The sequence below is a fragment of the Chelonoidis abingdonii genome, chromosome 1 (assembly GCF_003597395.2).
Source record: "Chelonoidis abingdonii isolate Lonesome George chromosome 1, CheloAbing_2.0, whole genome shotgun sequence".
NCBI lineage: Eukaryota > Metazoa > Chordata > Testudines > Testudinidae > Chelonoidis > Chelonoidis abingdonii.
In genome coordinates this window covers 26,715,744-26,730,548 of record NC_133769.1, presented here as the reverse complement: position 1 = coordinate 26,730,548, position 14,805 = coordinate 26,715,744, and the positions used below count along the sequence as shown (strand labels likewise).

Here is a 14,805-nt window from a genome sequence, read left to right as displayed (position 1 = left end):
TTCACAACTGAAGGATTAAGTAATTGGATATTTACACGCGTGCAAAATGTCCATCTAAACAATGCCCACTAGAAGGTTAATTTCAGCTAGATAAGCTCATTACAGTCTAAGAGAGCGTTTAATCAGCCTATAACAACAGCCTGCTGACTGATTGTGAGCAATTTGTTCGTATTAGGAAAGGATACGGGATTAATATTGAAATTTCAGCTTGCCCAGATATAAAAGTTGCTCTGTCATATACGAAGGTTTAGAGTCGCACTCGCGCAGACTATCTGCTTAAGTAGCAAAGAAAATGCAGTTCAGGCCAGGCGTGGACATGTTGGGAAAAGGGAAATACAAGGCGACAAGCAATAGCAAGTTACGAATGAGATTACTTGCAACACTTAACGTCCGAGTTAAGATCCAACAGTGGGCCTATTGTGACCCCGGAGCGGTGGGTTTGGGACAAAAGGAAGCCATCAGCAGTCTGACGCTTGGATGGAATTCTCTGAAGAAAACACCGCAGGCGATTCCAAGTGTAAAAAAACCCGCCAGAGTGAAGCCTGTTGGAAATTTCTGGACATAGTCTGTAGTATACTGATAATCTCCTGTCCACCTCTACCCTTCTTGCATCACATTATTACACATGCAAGTGTCATCTGGATCTATCGTGTCTGTGTATATGAAGGGCCTTAGGGCTTGGGGCATAAATTTCGAGTGGTGGCGAGCGTTCCGACAACTCCGTTGTTGTTCTTGTTTTATTAAAGTGAGGGCTTTAAAGCTTCATGTTATATTGGTGTTGTTTTCTTACTCCCCCAATGATCCGTAGCTTCAGCCTGATCATTTGACATGAGGACATTGTAACGAAAATTCGTCACGTTTGGCTGAGCAATTAGAAGGGGGGAGCCCTGCGATTACACTCTCTATTTGTTTTACCCCTTGTTAATATTTATGCTGCTGTTCCTGTACTGTTGGTTGTCATATGTTGAGAATGCATAGTAAAAGTAGTCCCTATAGAGATAAGGACAACGCCTATCTGGTTGGTTTGTTCTGTATTATACCGGTTAGTGTGTTGTTTTGCTCTTGGTTCTTGTAGCGTTGGACTGTGAGCCGGAACTTGAACTCCTCGTTCGTAAAATTCCTCAGAGTGGGAAGCCATGAGTGGGAGCTTCTGAGGTCGAATTGAAAGTATCTTCGTCCCTCCCCTGTAGTGGATCAACTAGAGTGGGAAAGCCTGCTTGAACTGTAGAGTTCCATCTAGTTCTGTGTATCTCTTCTTTTAAGTTCAGCAGACAATATGAGATGAGGTCTCTGGTAAACCCCGTCTAACGGGGATTTGGATTAATATGTTAAACTAAATGTCTTTGCCCATGGGCCATGTGTTTTATGTCAGTAGCAACATGCCTCCACGAGGAAGACTGGCAGTCATTTGAGTAAAGAATGTTTAAGGGAAGAGTCAGGAGAGGGGTGGGGCTGTTAAGAAGGCCCACCCTCACTAGCTAACTGTATTGGAACAAGTGTTGGCCCCTGGAAGTGAACGGTTCAGCAAGAAAAGCGAGTGGCCACAGCAGGCAGTTAGCTACAAGACAGAGAGATTGTGGAAAACCGAGTAGGAAAATATTTAAGGTTAGTGAAAGAGGAGTCAGTAAGTGTACAGCAGGGGACTTTCAGATAGCCAGGATTTACTTGGAACGGTGATTTGAGTTGACTGAAGTAGGTGTTGGAGATAAGCAAGATCTTAAGGGAGAGGAAGTTAACCTGTGAGCTGCTGACGGTAGACCAGTAGTTGGAATCCTGTAAAATGCTAAGAGGAAAGTTCTTGTGTCTTTGAAATGTTTTAAATAAATTCTGGTAAATTATCATGCTATTAAGTAAGAATCTTTATCCTGTGAGAATAACTTTGGATTCAAGAGCAAGCCAGAAACAGCTCTGTAAATGCACTTATTTAATGATACGGTAGAGACCCTGAAACCTGGGCTGCGCTACTAAACAAATAAAATGGGGATTTCGTCTCTTTGCCTGAATCACACAAGGTATTTGTTATACATTAGCAAGATTGCGCGCCCAAAGGGTAGCCCTCTGTTTTTGTCTTCGATAACAAGAAACTGATGCCAGCACTGAACGCTCACTACCATCTCATTTACTGCACAATGGCATTATTTGTGGGGTTCTTTTCTTTGTGTTTGTTTGTGGCGGAATGCTGTTTAGAGTGTTGAGTGTTGAAATGGTCTGGTTTGATCAGGAGAGAGGTATTGGAGATCCGTTTATTCAACTGAATATCAAGTGTTTGAATAAACCAGGAAAAGTAATATATCAGCTAATACATTTCCTTAAGTAAGAAAAAACTCATTGCCAGTTGTTATTGCAAAATTGTTGTTAAAAATTTGCATACCAACAGTCTTTGAAAGCAAGGACATGAAAATTAACCATCCCCATTTTGTACATGGATCTTTCTGGCCCTCAGATTTCAGCCAGGGGCTGGAGTGGAAAGCTATGGATGGAGGTTGAATGAATGAACTCCTTGTGGGTGCTGTTCTAGCTTGTGCTCCAAAGTTCGTAACAAGTTATTTAGTAAAGGTATGTGTCGGATATTAAATAATAGACTATGTATGTATATACAAGTTTAGTGGTGTTTGGGAAAAAAAGGTGTATAATAAAAGTGAAAGTTGCTTTGTAGGTAAAAAAGCCAAGAAAAACAAGAACAGAATAAGTAACTGGAAAGAAAAATAGCAAGTTCGGTATAGATAGGACACGCTCATCAAGACTGGTTGACAATCAAGAAAGGAGGGGGCTTAATTTGCCCGCGCTAGAGATCTGCAAACACTGCCAGGCACTGAAATGTATTAGGTTTCTTTTCTCACAGTAGAAGCTACCCGAAGAGACGGAGCCCTGCCTACCTTGGAACAGAAAACTGGATTGATGTAAAGTCCACCAACGACAAAGCATGCTTTGGCTCCATGCTGGAAAGGCCCAAGTCCTGCTGACTACCAACACGCTGTGAAGTGCAAAGATGCTGCTGGATCACAGTCTTACTGCAAAAGACCCTCACCTCGGGAAAATTCTGCTGATGACTAGCCTATTTCTCCTTCTGGCTTCTGGACAGCAGGGGAAAGTACCAAGTGAAGTACTAGTAACTCTCCTTGTCCTTTGAGATCTACTGTGCCTTTGCATTTTTCTAGAAAAACAAACATTACAGGGTGATGTACTAGTAACACTCTCCTGGGATGTTGCACCACGACTGTTTCGGAAAGAGAAAGGAACACTCACTCCACTGAAATTGCCAAAGTCCAGGAATCCTGACAGAAAAGAACATTAAACTGGTGAAAAAAAGAATATACCATGGAGAGGACATTTGGGATCCATGCTTGGAATGTAATATTAATTGTACTTTGGGTTTACTCTACAGCTGTGCCCTGTTTCATGAGAGACTAATATGGATTATGGGACACTTTCCTATGCATTAAGTTGATAGCCTTTTGAAAGTACCTGAGAATACTAAATACAGGTATTATAGTAGTCTCCAGAATGGTATTAAATATCACTGAGGCTGGGAAGTATTGCATGGGATCTAGATATGTGTAGAATCAGGATTTCCTGAGACCAGCTGATGGCATTCAGAGTAATCTTGGTACAGACTGCCCGGCCTTACAGACGCATCAGGAATACCATCTATCTGTGATCATGAAGACATAATGGACACTCCTGGTGGAAGTGTGCTTCCCAGGCGATGGTGTGCCCTATTGAATAAATGCTGTACTTATGTCCCAAAATCACAGGACATTAACAACACTCCTGTTGGCCAACAGGCTTTAAACAGTGGACGCCAGGAAAGAGAACCATTATTTCTGATTCCCTCGGAGCTGGCTCCAACTGAGGAACTAGGGGAGCATTGTTCGCCTCCTGCTCACTTGGTGTGTTTGTTATGTTACTCTTTCTTGCTGCTGCTGTAAGACGTCCAGCTCTGAGCTTAATCGCATATTGTTCTAAAATGTGAGAACACTCAGCCAAAGATTGTTTGTTGTTGAGTATTCTCAAAGGAGGGAATTGTTGAGGCCACTAAGTGTCACTAAGCATTATTCTAAGTAATTTTAAAAGGTAAAGGCTATAAGAATATGGAGTTTTCCCTTAGGCCTCTCATGAGCAAGAGTCCGTCCATGTTAAACTCTAAATGACCCAGCAGGCCAATAAATAAACAAAAGGCCAGGTGTCCGGAGTCTTATCAGTTATAAGGCTGCTCAAACTGGTATGGAGCAAAAATAATGAAGCCTGCATACTTTTGGTCAAGGGAGAGGAGATAATGGTTTACATAGACAAGGTCGTAATTCACGCCAGCTTTAATCAACTGTTCAATGTAACTCTACAAGGGGGGAGGAAGGGGGAAAACAGAGAAAGAAGTGTGTGAGAAAAGAATGTTGCAGCCAGACAGAAGAGGGAGGGGAAACGGGGGCTTGCTAGTCAGCGAGAAAAGTTCTCATGGATATAAAGGAACAGACTGCTTGTTTTAGGTGTGCAGGATTTGAGATTGCATTCTCCCTCGCACCTTATTTGAGCTCAAATAAACTTGTGTTTTGCTTCTCCACCCCTGGTGTGTTCATTGGTGTGGTGCACACCAGGCGACGGACCCCCCCCCCGCTGTTGCCCCCCTTGGGCACTTTGTGCCGGCAACATAGCCATTTCGCCGCCCCAGGCACATCCGCACACCATGGGGGAGGGGAGGTGCTCTGCCGCTCGCCGGTCCCACGGCTCCGGTGGACCTCCCGCTGGCATCCCTGCAGATGCTCCACCGGAGCCGCAGGACCAGCGGACGCTTCGCAGGGACGCCTGCGGGAGGTCCCCCGGAGCTGCCTGCTGCCCTCCCGGCAACCGGTTGAGCGCCCCCCACGGCATGCCGCCCCAAGCACGCGGTTGGTGCGCTGGGGCCTGGAGCCGGCCCTGCTCAGTGGTGACTTCTGTCAGGCGTCTCCCAAGCTGTGACTCGCCCTGTTCCAGCCTCACAAGGCTGCAGTGCGCCGCTTTGCCCGGCTGGGGGCCCCCACTCGGCCATTCGCAGAGCCCGCGGCCGCACGCACTCTGTGGGGCCGGCAGGAGGCGCGGCGCGGCGCGGGCATCCCCCGAAGACATCTCGCTGCTGGTGGGCAGCCCCCGCTCTCACCTGGAACGTGCCAGCCCGCACGTGCCGGGGCCGGCAGCAGCTCATTGGTGCAGGGGGAACCGGGGGCCAATGGGAAGGGGGACTACGACTCCCAGCCACGCTCGGGACCGCGTTCGTCGGGCGGTGTGTGCGCTGCTAGGGGCAGCGCCGGTCGGGTGCTACCGGCGCCCAGGGGAGGGCGCAGCCTGCGCGGGCTGGGGGCGGGGTGACGCTGTCACGGCGCCGGCATTGGAAGCAGAGCCTGGCTGGGGAAGGCGGCGGGAGGTGAGTGCAGCCCGGTCGGTCTCGGCTCACTGAGCGGGGCGGCCAGCGGGTCCGGGGCTTTGCTGCCGGGAGGGGGCTCGCGTCCCCGGGGTTCCGCTGCCTGGCCAGCTAGCGGGGAGCTGCGCCCTGCGGCAGCGAGGTGCCTCCGGGGGGGGGGGACTCCGGGGCTGCTGCAAGTGACCCGGCTTCAGGGGCAGCGGGGGCGCAGGTGAGGGCTCCTGCGGCCATGCTGCGCCGCTCGCCGCTCTGTCCTAACGGATCGCCGCCCTCCAGGCTCAGCTCCCTGCCCGGCTATCGCTGCTAGGCTCCCGGGGGTGTGATCGGACCTGGGCCCGGGCTGTGCCTGCTGCCCGCCGGTGCCTGAGCGGGCCGGTGTGTGCATCCCGCTAGCTGTTCACACACCATCGAACCATCGCTGTGCTTCAAACAGCCCCCTGGTAGGGACTGGGTGCGTGTGAAAGGGGAAGCCGGAGGAGTGGTGTGACATAGGATCAGTCATTTCCTGGCAATGGGCTCTGGTGACTTTACACGTTGCAAGCATACAATATTTCTGCGCTGAAGGGAGGAACCTGGGGAGCACTCATACCAGTACTCTGCCCTTCAGAAGTGACTTCCAGCCAGGAATCTCAGTCTCTTTTTAAAAACTTTCACCAGTCAAGTTTCACAACAGTGCGTTGGTACATTATGACCCTGGCTATGCCAGGCTTGGAGGAACATATAAAACCTCTAGGTCAGGAGTTGGAAACCTTTCAGAAGTGGTGTGCTGAGTCTTCATTTATTCACTCTAATTTAAGGTTTTGCATGCCAGTGATACATTTTAACGTTTTTAAAAGGTCTCTTTCTAGAAGTCTATAATATATAACTAACCTATTGTTGTATGTAAAGTAAATAAGGTTTTTAAAATGTTTAAGAAGCTTCCTTTAAAATTAAATTAAAATGCAGAGCGCCCCGGACTAGTGGCCAGGACCCAGACAGTGTGAGTGCCACTGAAAATCAGCTCATGTGCCGCCTTCGGCACCCATGCCATAGGTTGCCTACCACTGCTCTAGGTAGTCAAATGAGCCATTGCAGCAGGCCTTGATATGGACATTCATTTAATCTACTGGTGAGGGAAACATTTTCCTGGTCACGTCTGCTATAATATAGCTCTGACTCAGCAGGGCTTCTGATCATAACTCTTCACACCCACTATGTAAAGGCATTCACACCTGTGTGCACTGATGCTTTCCTTCATCACATTTAGAGTGAACTAGCTTGCGCTGGGAAAGCTGGCTGGCTTTCTTAAGAAGGGAGTTTCATTTCAGACACTTGATTTTTGGAAGTGTTTTCAACAAGAGGGAGAAAAAATTGTTAGAAGATCCCTTTAAATACTTGTGTGTACAAATATAGTCTCCTATAAATGTATCTAAGGCTTGCTTATCTGAAATCCCTAGGGAACAGGGTTCTGTTTTAAGTGAACAGTGGGATTTGGCTAAGTAAATTTCTGCTGTATTACTAACCCCGTTTTACAAATGAGAAAGTAAGGCAATCACTTGCCCAGCTTCACGCAGCAAGTCAGTGAGGGTATGTCTTTGCTGCAGTTAGCTCAAGTTCTCTTCGTTTGAGTTAGCCTAACCTGTGTGAGAGCAGCCATGCTAAAATAACACTTGCTTGTCTGTAGTGCTAGGACTTCTGGGGACATATCCGGCCATTCTTAGCACTGCAATAAGCTGAGCCACACTATGAATTCTTTCTTGGTGTATTGTGGGAGAACTTGCCTGGTTCTTTCTGGGAACTGTGGGAAGGCATTGGAGGACTACCAGTACTCAAATGAAGATAGTTTGAGTCCACGCTGCAGAATGTCATAGCAAACAGGTTGTGCCTGCTTGAGCTGTAGCTTATATCCCCTCTCGGGCCAGCCAGCTCAGGTTAAAAGCACCACTTCATTCAAGTTAACCATTTTTGTGTGTGGACAGGAGTAGAGTCAAGGACAACATTCGAGTTATAACCTGAGTTAACTTTGCAGTAAAGGTGATCCTTGAGAGAGGTAGAAACAGCTCTACTACTTCCCAGTCTTGGGCTCTAATTGCTAGGCTACACTTCCTTTTCCAAAGGAGCTAATTTGGAAAGCTGTACATTTTTTGAGAATGTGTGTTGCACAACTAGATGGTGCTACTAATTCCCCTTAAATGCTGATGTGCCCGGAACTCAAAGTTGTCAGACCTCAGAAGTTAGACTATCAGATTCTGCAAGGGGCAACAACATGTCCTGCAAGAAGGGTGCTCACTATCTTTCAGGATCATGCCTTTTAATTGTCCAGACCCCAGCTGACACACTCATTGTTTCTAGCATACTTTGGGAAGGTGTACTGTATACATGGACTTGACCATTTAAATTGGGAAGTGTAAAACTATTTGGGCATAGCTTACACAAACATTAGCTATGCTTATATATTGGTTTATGTGCTGCCTTGCTTTTGTTGTAACTGGTGATATTAAAGACTGGAACTTTCAAAAATGTCTAAGTGGCTCTGAGACTCCTACTCTCCAGTGTTACATTTAAAAAACTGTAATGAAATTGAAACAAGAGTTGACTGTTAGGAAATCCGCCAGTTACTTCAGCAATCTGTCTTACCCTTGCATATGTCTAGGGTTTCTGGGTTTCAGTTTAAACCAATAACTGGTGGAAATCCAAAGCAACCCCTCGGTGTTGTCTACTCGCAGCATCCTCTGGTGTAGTTGTACTGTTGCTCAGTTATGGTTTCATTTTTGCAAGGCCTGAGAGTTACTTCTGGCCAACGTTTTTTATCCTGCAACAGCTGACGCTTAAGGTGACACTTACAGCTAGTTCAGGAGTGTCAACCCTTGCATTGCTTTCCTTCTTAGTGATGTCATCAGCTGTAAGAGGGGAAATGCCAAACCCTGAATGTGAGTCTCTAATTAAATACATTTTACATCAGCTTCGTTGCCTTACCTGGGGAACTTCAAGTCTGCTGCTTAGTTCCATTAAGCAGGAATCTTCACTACTTCTAGAGAAATGAATGCAAACTGTTTTACTTTGAACTCACTCCCTCCTTGTGTAACCTTGACAGTGCATTATTGAGGAAGCTGATTTCCATTGGATGATTCTCCCAAATGAGGAACACACCAGCGTCCATTCCTGAGCAAACAGGAGACGGGAAGTCTCTATCAGTTTGATAACATAATCGTAGATAAATAGCAAGTGCATGAAGGAAGGCAGAACCTGTCATAGACCAAATCCTGCTCATGGAGTCACTGAAGTTGATATTACTCATATGAGTAGGACAATTGGAATTTAGTCCAAGGTGTATTGCACAAAAATCTACTTTAGAAGTGTAAAAAAAATAAATTAACATGGGCAATATTCAGCCCTTGCTTGTCTTTTGTTTTCAGTGTAAATGTAGATTATTTCCCTGACTGGAGGGTTGAATGGTTTTGAAGAGGGAGAGAGGCTCCGTTGGATAAATAATAAAATCAGTTCACACACAATAGAAGTAGTTGCTACTACTTCTCCCAGAAAGAATCTTCCATAGAATAAAGTTTTCATCAGCTAGGCCAGAAATGAGTCTCTCAGGGATCCCCCACACCTGAGGTTTGGGGCAAACTATGCAGCCTGTTCTGCTGCATGGGAAAACCCACCTCCCCAATAGAACAATTAGGGAGAAATGATGCTAAGGAATCCTTGGAGAGATTTTCCCTGCTGTCAGGTTTTACCATGAGATGAGAGCACCTCATCTGACCCACTCACTTGTTATGTTGATTGATTAAATAAATGCTGTAATGGACACAAGAATAAAGGATGATCTTAGGAAGTCCAGCTGTGACTCTTTTTTTATCCACCCACAATGCATAAGAAGACTGATGTCTGTCTCTTTTGTCGCACTTTCCTTGATAATAGTCCTTAACGTCAGAGCCTGTTAAAACAAAATCTCAGACACACAGTCGTACACGTGGTTGTTTTTCCACTCTCCTTGCAAAAAATGCATAAAAGATACTAGGGCTGGCTATTCTGAGCTAAAACGTCTAAACTCCAGCCCCTTTAAATTGTAAATTCACTTGTCTGTATGTCACATGGTGGACTGTGGAAAAGCATTTTGGGTTTGTTTATGGGGTGTGAGACCTAAATTTATGTTCACTTCTTCCTAGTCAGTGACAAAGGGTCTGACTTCAGAATGATTGCATCAGTGGCCTTGGGTTTGGGCCACTGATGCAATCAACCCAGGGATTGTTGTCTCTGGAGAGATGAACTTGGCCCATAGTTTCATGCATCTGCCAAATCCTGACCAACCCACTTCAGCATGATGAAGTGGACATAAATCAAACTATGACCCTAATTTCCCCCACCTGAATATCATGAGATTTGATTGAACATTTTTAACTGTTTTACTCCTATTGCATGAGGCAAAGCTGTTGCTGAGTTTAAAGAGAAGGCAGTGACGAAGTAAGGGTGGCAAGATCAGGCCCAGAGTCACCAGAGCTGCAAAAGAGAGGAATACAAATGCCCAAACGATTAAATCTCCCTCTGTTTTCACTGTGATAGGGTCAATTATGCTGGAAACAAGAGCCCTCTCTTACCTGAACTTTGTGGGGGAGGGCCTGGGGTGGTTTGCTGTTTAAAGTGAGTCATGATTTGAACTGTCTTATCAACGTGGCATAAGTATCACATGTTCCAAAAATGGGTATTAGTGACCTATAATAGGTTGTCATGGAGAAACAAACAGCAACTATTGAATGCAACATAGCGTATTAAAGGGCTAATGAATTTGGTGCCATGGAGCAAATCTTTAGAAGCTAAAATATTTTAATTTTTGACGTGGGAAATGAGGTATGAAACATCAATCGTCAACTATATGATCTAGGCTATTTTAAAAAGCAGTAAAGTGCAGTGGCTACAGAAAGATCAAAGGTGGTTGTATTTTCTGAGGTAAATATCGCTATTGTCCCTTGTCCAAGAGATCATAGGTTAAAAATTTTATAGAGAGATGGATCCTGTATGTCCATGAATTTTATGTTGAATCACTCAGGGATTTTCTTGCATGTTTTCTTCATGCAGTTTCAGTTGATGTACAATACAAATGTACAGCACCACATGTAGCAAAACAATTAGGGCATCGCTCACATAATCAAATTATGATACCCTTACTTAGTCTGAGTAAGGGCAGCTTATACCACAGGTAGTGTCATTACTCCAGTGGGACTTCTTGTAGAGTAGGCTGATAGTCTGAGTAGTATCACAGTCTGGACCTCAGAGAGGAAATACAAACACATGGGACCCTGTAAGGACCTCAAGATTTGTTCCTTTCAGTGGGAGTTTTACCTAAGTAAGGGCTGAGTTGAAATTCAGGGCCCTCGCAATAGTTCTGCATGGTCAGATCCCATTGGTTCATTACAGAACTCATCCGCCAAGTTCATTGTTCCACTCTAGTCGGCACTGGTGAGGCTTCAGCTTGAATATTGTATCCAGTTTTGGGTAGCGCACTTTAAGAAACATGGGGACAGCTTGGAGAGAGTTCAGAAGATTGTTGTTGCTTAGGGCAGAAGTAATTGCTGGGCAGCGGGATGGCAGATGTGGGAGTGATAGACATCACCACCACCTTTTTCACACCTCCTAGCCCTGGTCACTCATTGGTGGATTTGACATGGGCAGGCAGTGCAGAAGGTGTGTGTGTGTGTTAGACTGGCATGAAGAGAGGCTGCTGGTTGATAGCTGGAAGGAGAGAGGTTTCTGGCAAGAGGGAGCAACATAGTAGAATGTACAGAGGAGATAGTGGGAGGGAAAGAACCCGTGTTTAGTCAGGAGACTTGGGTGGAACAGAGGGAATGAGTGAGGGGAGTAGGATGAAAAGAGGGCAGCGCTGTACTCAGGAGCATATTTATGCAGAGCGTTAAAGATGAGGGTGAGAACCTTGAACTATATAGGGAGGTTAAGAAATCACAAATGGTTTCAAAGGAGGGAGTGATATGATCCAGGCAGCGTGTGAGGAAAGTGACTTTTTGGATGAACTGGTGCATGTGGAAGAGAGGCACATGGGGGAGATAAAGGTGTCGCTGGGTGCTTTAGTTGGGGGGCTGTAAGTGAACGAATGGATTTTTGAAACCAAGGAGGAACCAACTGGTTCTTAAAATGTGGAATTGGGGAAAGGAGCTAAACATGACTCTAAGCATGGGAGACAGGAAAGACTTTTTGCTTTGCTGTATTGTAGTGGGATGCAGGACATCCAGGATGAGATGTGAGGTGGTTAGAGGTAGGTTTGAGAGTCATCTGCAGAGAGTAAATGAAGCCATTTGGGAAGTGAATCTGACCCAGGTTAAAGTGCAGAGAGAGTTAAGGAGGGGACCACGGAGAGAACCCTGAAGAATGCAAGGGACCTGATTCTCTGTGACCAGCACCTTGTCTGAGCACTTACACCCTTTTTGCACTGGTGTAAAACATTACCATCCTGATTTTTAGCATTTTACAGCCACCGTGTACCTGTGTGATAACTGCACGGGTAGGGCAAAGGAGAATCAGGCCTGAGAAGAGAAGGGGGTTGAAAAAAGAGTAAATAGTAAGAGTTAAGGTATTTCTTTAAATAACTTTGTTTCCTAAATAGATGTGGGATTTATAGCCTTTGCAATCTTCTGTTAACCATGAATGGTTTGAAATGTGGATGCATCGGGCATGTGTTGTCTTGAGCTACAGCATGTTTCCTCTAGTCCATAGCTTTGACCTTCACCCCTATAAACTAAAAGGTAACACTTCAAAGGGTGGCAGTCTGAGTTTAACTTGGATTTGTCCAACAAAAAAGCATTCCTGTATATTTAGTGTAAAATATTAAACCTACCTGTATTGTAAGGTTATGTTTGGAGATAAGAAGGTGTATTGTGTTGGTAGAATTAATATGGTTGCTGTGTTTAACACAGTCAAAAGGTGTGTGAAGACTTGTTGGGGATCTGCTCTTAGATTGGCTAATCCAGCAGTGCCACTGGATGGTGACAGAATGTGCAGTTTAAAGAAACAAAACTGTCCTATTGTGAGACTACTTTTTTTTTAAGTACCTATTTCATATCTGAAATCTACATAATTTCACACTTCTGCCTCTGTTACTCTTCATTGTGTGCTGTGTTTTGGCTAAGAGGGATGAGCTGCTTCACCACTCGTGTCCAGCCAATATATCCATATAGTTAAAAACATTCACCCAAGCGCCAATCCAGATCCTGTGAAATCAATGGGAGTCTTCTCACGGACTTCAACCAGACCAGGATTTGGTCTGTAATCCAGATTCCAGAAGCCAATGTAGATTGTTTGAAGCTTCCTGGTGAAGCATCTGAAATGTGAAACATGGAGCACTTAGCACATACCCAGGGTGGTATGCAGAAGTCTTCCAAGAGATGCATCAACCCTATAACACGCTACATAAAAAAGCACTAGGAAAGTCAGTACCAACTAGGATTTTATACAATGACTTGTTTATACTGCTCTATATACATTGAAATGCAAGTACAATATATTCAGATTGATTTTATTTTATAATTATATGGTAAAAATAAATAACCAATGTTTCCGTAATGCTGTGCTGTGACCCTTTTGTATTTTTATGTCTGATTTTGTAAGCAAGTAGTTTAAGTGAGGTGAAACTTGGAGGTACACAAGACAAATCAGACTCCTGAAAGGGGTACAGTAGTCTGGAATGGTTGAGAGTCACTGACTTCAGCTTTGTCTACACTGGCACTTTCGTCATTAAAACTATTGTAGCTCAAAGGTATGAAAAAATACCCCCCTGAATGGCAAAAGTTTTGAAGCTGAAGGCAGGAGCCACACTTCGGTGATGAAGCTACCACCCATCGTTTGAGGTGGTTTTATTTTGTCACCAGGAGAACTGTCTCCTGGCAATAAAGAGCGGCTACACAGCGTGCCTTACAACTCTGCAGCTGTAGTCGCACAGCCAAGCCGCTTTAAGGTACGCAGTAGCCTTAGAACATTCTTATCACACGGTGTTAATGTGGCATGAGTCCCACTTTTTTTGACACCTTCAGGTTAATAGCAGCATCCAGACCAGGCCTTTATCAGTCAGATAAAGAAGCACTACCTCTTAAATCTCCTGCATGTAGCCTGTCAATTACCCCAGCTTATCTGGCTGATAAGAAATCCTGCTGGTACTCTTATTGCTCAGTAATTCAGTCTTTGTTGTTAAGCACAGGTTATCTGAGAGCAGCCTTTCATTGTGTATGGTATGAACCCACAAAATCCCAAAGATGATTTCCCTCCCCCAAACATCAACTCATCTAGATATTTGCCTAGTTTTACAACAGCTTACATAAAAAGCACTAGTGAAGTCAGTGCACACTACAATTTCATACAATTACTTGCTTGTACTGCTCTATATACTGCACACTAATGTCTGTGCAATATTTATATTCCAGTTGAATTATTTTATAATTGTATGGTTAAAAATGAGAAAGTAAGCAATTTTTCAGGAATTGTGTACTGACACTTTTGTATATTTTTATCCAATTTTGTAAGAAAGTAGTTTTTAAGTGAGGTGAAACTTGGAGTACACAAGACAAAGCAGAGGTACAGTAGTCAGGAAAGGTTGAGAACCACTGGTTTAAGGGACTCCACTCCCCATTACGTTAAGCACTGTTTAGCATTCAAAACGGTTAACTCTGGAGACAACCATGGAGCTTGTGTATGCTGGATAGTTAAATCCTGTTAGAACATGTATTCAGTGAATCAGATCCTTTTTAACTTTGTGTGTGTGGCTGGCTGATAAATTGTTTAATGTCTATGCATTTATGCCCTGATCCAGCAAAACATTTAAGCACAATTTAACTTTAAGCATGTGATGATTAGATTCATTAACTTCAGTGGGACTACTCTTTTATGTTTGAAGATAAGCATGTGCTTAAATACTTTTCTATATTGGGGACCAAGAACTTGATCCAAAATTCACTGAAGTCAGTGGGTACCTTTCCACTGACTCTAGCGGGCTTTGGATTATACACTAAATGAGATTCTGTATCCACATTTGAACATTTTAGGCTGGAATATAACAGATTTGTTCCATGTCCTCTCATTGTCAGTGTACTTGCTTCTTAGGCTGTGGCTACACTGGCAGTTTTGCAGCGCTGGTAGTTACAGCTGTGTTCATACAGCTGTGTACGACCAGCGCTGCAGTGTGTCCACACTTGCACCAGTTGCAGCGCTGTTGAGTGGTGCATTGTGAGCAGCTATCCCACAGAGCACCTCCTCCCATTTTGTCGCTGTGGGTTGTGGGAAGGGGACGGAAGGGTGCGGCTCATTCCGCTTCCTGTTCCAACAACCCGTGCTGCCAGGCAATCGGACCCCACGCCTAAGAGGGCCCCGCACCTTAGGCACCTTTTTAATTTTTTTTTTAACTTACCCCGTCCCCAGCTGCGGTCTGCTCCATG

The 14,805-nt window shown here is 44.8% G+C and overlaps 2 protein-coding genes across 3 annotated transcripts in view; one reads left to right on the top strand and one right to left on the bottom strand.

Moving 5' to 3' along the window:
• The window catches only part of PMPCB (peptidase, mitochondrial processing subunit beta), a 267,948-nt gene that overhangs the window by 147,768 nt on the left and 105,375 nt on the right, over positions 1-14,805 (bottom strand). The gene's annotated exons all lie outside the window — the stretch shown is intronic.
• Positions 5,231-14,805, top strand: part of SLC26A5 (solute carrier family 26 member 5) — a 42,342-nt gene continuing 32,767 nt past the window's right edge. The window contains exon 1 of one of the 2 annotated variants that reach the window (XM_075064550.1): positions 5,231-5,395. The gene's annotated coding sequence lies outside the window, so the exon portion shown is untranslated. The remainder of the gene's footprint in view (positions 5,396-14,805) is intronic. The other variant, XM_032774521.2, reaches the window with a different exon arrangement.